General features: G+C 32.8%; 1 protein-coding gene across 5 annotated transcripts in view; it reads left to right on the top strand.

Annotated features, from left to right (window-relative positions):
- The window catches only part of LOC119679474, a 93,971-nt gene that overhangs the window by 41,647 nt on the left and 44,295 nt on the right, over window positions 1-8,029 (top strand). The window lies entirely within an intron of this gene.

The following is an 8,029-nucleotide window of genomic DNA, read 5'->3' as shown; positions in this document are numbered from 1 at the left end:
AGAGCTCTTCTCTAGACTTCTGGCCGCAGTACCGGCTGTTGGGCGATTTCACATCAAAACTTTAATAATAATAATAATAATATAGCAAACAGTGATCTTTATTATTATTTGTTTTACACTTTCCATACTTAGGGTTGCCACTTGTTCATATTTATATTTTACTACATGTTATATATTATTATTAATATTATATATATAAAAACAGTTATAGAGTTATTGCAAAAAAACCTACTTATGTTAAACATACATCTTTAAAACTCTATTTACTCCTTAATCATTTTTGTTAATAAATAATTGATAGCTAAAAGCTATATGTTTGAAGCTTCCCCAGACTATCGATGTAGTACCTTCATATAGCAAAATTAAATGAATAAATATATATGCTAAACAATGAAAGCTTTTTTAGCTTTCTTTAACTACCAACTACATCAGGAAATATTAAAGAGACTGACGACGAAACGGATTAAATATTTAAAATAGACCATGCATTGGAACAGTTTTTATATTATACCGCATACTATATTTTACTTTAGTGGTAATGAAATTGACGATGAATCTGTGTAATTTACTAAGAAGTTTAGTTAAGAATAATAACAACTATGGAATTGAAAACTGTTATCAGTTACCAGCTTTACTGATGACGGTAGAGCGGGTTATTAGTTGATAAAAGCAGATAGTAAGCTGGTTGGAAAACGACTTGTGTGGTTATTAGGTGAATGTAGTTATTTCTGTATCATTATATATATATTAAATGTTTAAGCGTGAAATCGCCAACAGCCGGTACTGCGGTCAGAAGAGTCCTATTGTTCTAGTTTCACTATTGATTACACAAAGTCCCTTAAAGCTTTGTGGATAAAGTCTAAAACTAAATCTAGATAAGAGTTGTTAATTTGTTCTGATGATAGAAGTTTCATATCAAACAAGTTTCTTCTGAGCGTTATTAGGTTAGGTTAGGTTACTGGGGCCGTCCGAAGACTCACTTAGACCATAAGGTCCATTGTGATACCCTAAAGAATTTGACACCTGTCCCTATAACCACTTGGTATTGGCTACAAAGCCATTGCCACGAGCTATGGAAATAGAATCCAGCTCTCTTAGTGAATAGAAAAAGTGCGACCCTAAGTAGGATAGTCTATGTCTTGCAAAGGCAGGACACTGTAGCAGAAGGTGTGTTGGTGATTCCTCTTCATCATCCTCCATGGAATGCCTACAATGTAAGGAGGTGCTGATGTTGAGCCTCACGGCATGTCCTTCCAACGGGCAGTGTCCCGTAATAATTCCCACTATCCTGGATAAATTTGCTCGGGATAGGTTGATTAATTCCCCCGATCTTTTCTTACTTATTTTTGGCTAAAATTCCTTGGTTTTTATGCAGTTGGTTACTGTTGACCATCTTCTTTCAAACATTTGGTATGTCCATAATTTTATTAAAAATTATTATTATTAAGTTTTTAATAATAATATTTCTGTATTATATTCTATTTAATTAAATTTTTTATTTACGTTACGATCTTAAAACTATTCCTAGCCTAACTAAATAGTTCAGATAAAAGAATTTAAAAATTTATATATTAAATTAGTTTTTTGAAAAGCAATTAATTTAAGTACACTAGTGATTAAGAAATACTTCTTTAATTTAATTGAAATAATTTATAACTCTTCACGCAATCATTTCAATCTAAAACGATTTTTTAAAACATTCATTAAAAATGCTTTAACTTTGCAACACCCTGAAAACCAAACATTTAATTTCAAATTTTCCTGATACGACACGCGATACCAAGGATTCAATATTATATTATATTGGTTCAGTCTTCCTTTGCTTCCAACCACACTTTGCTGGCAGCATTTTGTGTCGTCGTCAGCTGCAAAAACGTAAACGTCGATATAAAAAATTCTATCTATGTTATGCACAAATAAATGCTCATTTCCTGTGCTTTCTTGATCTGGGTCTAGACCAAGCGTAAATGATACTTAAAATGCAATTTCAAATGTAATTGTAACAGCAACCTTTGCACCTACAACTGAACTAGAAACACAAGATTTAAAAAAATATTTACACATAATCTAAACATTTAACCGACTGCCATACGTCATGAAGTGCTTAAGAGCGCCAACTACAAAATATGTACCAGTATAAATACCAACAATTGACCTAGAGATTTCTGGCGTAGGCTCGTCCAATTCGCCAACTCACCATTCGACAAACTGGCATTTATACTGAAATGTTGGTATGCGCGTCTGTCAGGTTGTGTGTCTGCTCATTCAGTTTACGAATAAGTCCAGTAATACTTCAAGGTGCTCCCACGTTTACACCGACGAAGTGCACATGCAAGCATAAAGTTGGAAACTTTTTCATTTTAGCCCGTCTGATTGCAACAAAATATGGGTGTGTGGGCGGGAGAGCGAGTGTACTCGTACCTCTATACGATTCAGTTGTGTGTACATAGTTGAGCTATTTTGCATGCATACCTATGAAAATAGTGAAATTCCTGCCATGAGCTTTATTTTTGATGCCATTAGTGCAACTACTTCAGAAGCTGATAGTGGTTGGTGTTGTTGGTGTTTTGGCCGGAAGCGCTTGTAGAAGTTGATTGCGTTTTTACGTCCATCCAAACGTTATTCGTGTATAAAGAAAACAGCACGCTAGACTACCTTGAACCATAAATGAGCGAACTTTAATGTTTGTTTTTGTTTTCTGACTACCGTGTCATTCAAAATGATGAAATTGACTTGGCACAAGAACTGAAAAAAATGAAAAAGATTATACGGTTCCTGTCCTAATATTGCAAAAAAATGCGCTGCGCTCACTTTGCGTAAATGAATTTAATGTATGTAATTTATCTTGACTTAAGTTGATATATTAGCTGGAAAGTTAAAAAAAAAATAAGACAAATTTATTTTTTTTTATGTAAAATAATTTCATGAATAACGATATACATACTTATATAAATATCTGGGTTTTGTACCAAATGCAGCAATATTTTATAATATAAACAATTTTATAAACGTTCTTTTTTTTAAATTGTAAAATTCTGTTAACAGTAAGGAACACAAATAGATTGTCATGAAATGGGAAGTGCTGTATTTTAAGAAACTGAATTTTTGAAGTGAATCTTTCCTATATACTCCGTAGAGGTAGGTTCGTTACATAATTTATAGTGTGCCTAAAAAATTTAAAAATATTTTGTTAGGTAGAAAAACTCTCATATTACAATAATCTTGAGAGAAAAATATCCTACATTAATTTTTGTTTTTGCGAAAATAATTCTGACGTAGCGGACCACATCCTTTCTGAACAGTAACTAATATATCGGAAAATAAACCACTTAACAAATGAACATACTATACTTTTAAACGCATAGAATACTGTACTCTTTATGAAGTTACTTCTTCTGCATATAGTTTGGTATATATTATCATTAGATATATGTGTAGCACAAGAATCCTGCCTGCAAAGGACGTATTTTAGAGTAAAAGACAATAACAAAATACATATATCAATTTTATAATAAAATTCACATTTCTATCACATATCCAAAATTCTTCAAACAATTAAATTAGCTGAAAATTAGCCAGAGATCCTAGACTAACCCTGGATCCGGCGAGCTAAAACTTGAAATGAAGAATAATGATTTAATGCTTAATACACATATATAACATATGTACATTTAATTATTCAATTTCGATTAACTTTTGAATAATATTAACAAAATAAAACCTTATTAATTTAGTTTATTGAACTTATATATTCCAAAAGAAGCTGGGCACACAAGGATTTCAATGATATCTGTCGAAATTATGGGTCGGAAGAGAAAAATAAAAAAATAATAACTGTCACTCCCCGGCAATCGCCAAAACTCGTCTCTATAGGTTTTCATATTATTAATTGTTTAAGTATTTTAATGATTTTTGTCGAAACTATGGGTTAGGAAAAAGAAAATAATGATCACCTCATGACAATCGCCAGAAGACGTCTAATTAAGTTTTCTATTTTTTAGTAATTAAGGATTTCAATAATTTTTGTCAAAATTATGGCTCAGAAGAAGTAAAAGCTAATATTGATCAATTGTCACGACAATCGCCAGAAAGCGTCTATTTAGGTATTTTTGGTTCTTAATTAACAGAGGAAGAAAAAAATGATGCTTAACTATCACTTTACGACAATTGTTAATAGACGTCTTCCAATATGTACGTACCAATGCTATTCCTGTGGTACCACAATGGGCCATCATTTGAACTCAAGTGGGCTTTTTGGAAACAAGACCACCATTCCTACCTATCTACCTGCCATCAATATCCTCTCTATGAGTTTTAAATTGTTGCTGACAGAGTAGTAACATTTGATTTCAAATAGGAGTATTAGAAGTAAGTGTATTAGTATTATAAGTTAAAACGGGCCCTGTACTACACCGCAAGGCTGTTGACTCTTAACGTTTTAGGTATTTGATTATATGAAAGGTTTTGTGGAAGCAAAAAATAAGGTTGTTAAATTTCCAAAGTGAGGGTGGTTTTATTTATTAGGAGATGCAGAATGTTCAGTTGTCCACGGACCGAATTTCCTAGAACGGATCCACATTTTGCCCCATGTCTTCCATGGGGCATCAATCTGAAGATACAGATAAAGATAAAGATCATAGCATATCTATTTAAAGAAATCGCTTTAAGATACTGCAATAAAAAGGGTTGTCCCTTAATGCATTTAAATAAATAAATCGTAAGTTAAGAATTTGTTTAAAGTTTTGTCACAAAAACAAATCGGGGAAGTTATATATACTTTAGACAGTTCTGATAAAAATCTTGTCGATAAGATAACTACTGAGCAATTAGGTACGTTGATATCTTTTTTGAGGCAGAGTCCTTAAGGCTATCAATTTTCAAATTTTACTAAGAAGATTGATAATTTGGACAGGTATCTGCTAGACCACAGCTGTTCTCTGGTTGAATCGGCGCGTAGTATTAAACCTATTTCAAAGGCTGAAGAACTTTGTAAACTCTTCCGAAAAATCACGGAACTCATATTTTTAGGTTTTAATATTTTCAATTGAAAATAATATTTATTCTTAAATGAAAAATATTTTTAATCAAGGAAACTTCTCTAATTGCGCTATTTATATCGTATAATTAAAATTTAAAACTACAATATTTTTAAGTAAAACTTTTGCCAACGCCAACTTGTCTTCTTGTTAAGTCACATGAATGGGAAATGTGCAGATTCACGTGTGTATGTAAGCGTGTTGGAGAGGGTACACGTTCCACTAGTTGCAATCATTCTCATGCTAAGTTATTATTCACGTGACATTTTCGCTTCGCTTCCCTAATTACTTCATAATACGCTTTTCATTTAACCAAGTTTATTTCAACATTTTTTCAATGTGGTTTCAAATGAAATACGTATACTATTCAGTAAGTTCATAGTTTAGTTCATAGATATGAGTTACGAGTTACGAATTACGAGCTCTGAGTTCTGAGTTCCCCGAGTATGTAACCCATTGTGTACAGATGTGTATGATTTGCTTGTTAAGCAGCCAGATGAGTGCATTTAACAACTGCTAATTGCCATTTAAATGAGTTTTAATTTTGATGTGCGACTAAACCTACGTCAATTTACCTATTTTGTTTATTCTTTGTATCTTGTATATTTATTTGGTTTTCTTTCAAGAAAATACTACATGAATCATTTTCATTTGAAAACATTGTTGTATTTAACATTCATGGAATGTTGTTGACGCATTCTTGCAGCTATAAAGTTTACATTCAAATGACTGACCGGTGAACAACTTAATCAGTCATAATTATTTATTTGTTTCTTTATTTGTTTATGATATTAAGCCAATATTGTTGATATTTTTCAAAGTCTAAAGCTCACAAAATTCAAAGAATTTTTAGAATAATCATATACACTTATAAGATACAAGTCATCATTGAATTGCTCGATATAGCTTTCAACCGAATTGCAAAACTGTGTTAAAATTAGTAAAAATTAAGATATATATGTTGATATACATATGTACAATCTCAGAAGTTAGTTAAGTGCTTTAGTAGCCCTATTAATGCACCCCGAAGAAGCAGTACCAGACATCTCTCTCTTTGTCTCGCATTAGTTTAGTGGTAGAGTGATGATGGTGTACAGTGAACGTGAAGAATTAGAAAATAATACATGGGTATCATGTATTAAATTTTGTGCTTCACTAACACTATTAGTACACTCTGAAGAAGCAGTAATATATGAGTATCATATATTATCTTTAGCCCTTTAGTAGCGTTATTAATGCACTCCGAAGAAGCAGTAGTACAGATCGGTTTCCTTGTCTCACATTACGTTAGTGGTAAAATGATCATGACGTACAGAAGTCTCTATGTGTTTTACGTGATTACCTGCCTGCAACGGCTTAACATCACGTTACTCAAAAGCAAACGTCTTGATACAAAGTGTCAATAAGCGCCCCCTTGGAATTAACTTCCACAGGTACCAATGAAGAAATGTGTATAGGTCATAACTTCCATCTTGGTTTAAAGCGAGGCCTACCTTTAACCTCTGCTACAATATGGGCTGTAGCACCCGGTGGTGAAACCGCAACTCCACGGCGAATGTGAACCAAAATTGAATATTCTTCCCGCGTAAGTTTGGGTATCAACCACAGCCACCACGAGTCCAACGCCAATGATCAGCACTGCCGGAGCTGTCGGGCCACTGACCCCCATGGTACCAGGTTGGATCATCTCTGGTCTGATGGCGCAAGTGCCTGCTCACTTACTACCATACGTACTTCCTATACAAGTACCGGATTGGCACCGGAATTTTAGTCGCCTTCTACGACAAGCATATCTACTGCGGGAATATTCTAAATCCCTTACCCGCAGGGACAGATCATGACGTACAGTGAACGTGAATAATTTGAGGATAATACGTAGGTTAAATGCTAGTGCTTAGACGCCACTTTGTTACCACACGCCAGTTCATATAAATCCATGTTTTAAAACCAACCTCCTCGGCTGATGAAGGGAATTATTTTTTGAAGATATATGTTTAGGATATAAACTTTCATATTGGAATGTCTTAATCTTGCTAGTCCTAAACCTTTTTTATTTTTATTTTTATTTTTTTTTAATTGTTATAGATTTATTTATTGTGTCTTTTCTTACAATGAACCTAACAATAAGTTTTAAAATCTTATCAGTAATTACATAATATTACAATAAAAATAAATAAGTGAACCCTATATCACGGATCTTCGCACTTAAATCAATTTAAATTTTAAATTAAATTTCATTGAACTGAATATTAGGTGGTTTATTAAGAAAGTAGTTGAATTTTATCAGATCACTAAAAAAAAGAGTGCGATTTCTACTTGAAGCTATTGAATTTTAACTAATACCTGTACGGTCAGTTCTTCTTAGGAGGGAAGTATTGGAGAGAAGTGCGAGATTCTTTGCTAAGGGATTATTATACTCTGTCAGCCATTTATTGTATTTTTTCTTATATTGTCAAATTCAGCTTTAACTAAGAGAATTTGTAAATCTCGGTGGATGCTTTCATTCCTAATATACCATGGGACACCAGTGAATATTAACTGACAGCATTATTACACTCAGAAAAATAATTTCGTTGATTCGTTAATTTCGTTTAACTAGATTTTAACTAAATTGGAGGTTAAAATATTCTAATTCGACGCAACATATTGGTTCAACCATATCACATGTTGGTTTTCATGTCTTCTTTACCACATGAGCTAAAATTTTTCTAAAAAAATTTAACTATAATGTGATTAAAGCATAATTTTCTGAGTGTGTACTAAAACTAAGGCTCTGTTTATAACGCGTAAGTGGAGACAGAATCCGTCGAGAGTGAGAGTAGGTGATATAGTAATAAACTGGGTGGATAGTGTTAAATATCTCGGTATCACGTTGGACAAACGATTTACATGGCTTAAACACATTCAACTGAAAAGAATTAGCTGTGCCAAAATTCTTCTTCACTTCCAATCGCTATTAAGAAATGAAAATCTCAATGCTAAGAACAGGAAAC

Source organism: Teleopsis dalmanni, chromosome 2 (assembly GCF_002237135.1).
Source record: "Teleopsis dalmanni isolate 2A chromosome 2, ASM223713v2, whole genome shotgun sequence".
NCBI lineage: Eukaryota > Metazoa > Arthropoda > Insecta > Diptera > Diopsidae > Teleopsis > Teleopsis dalmanni.
This window is presented reverse-complemented; position numbering and strand designations above follow the sequence as displayed.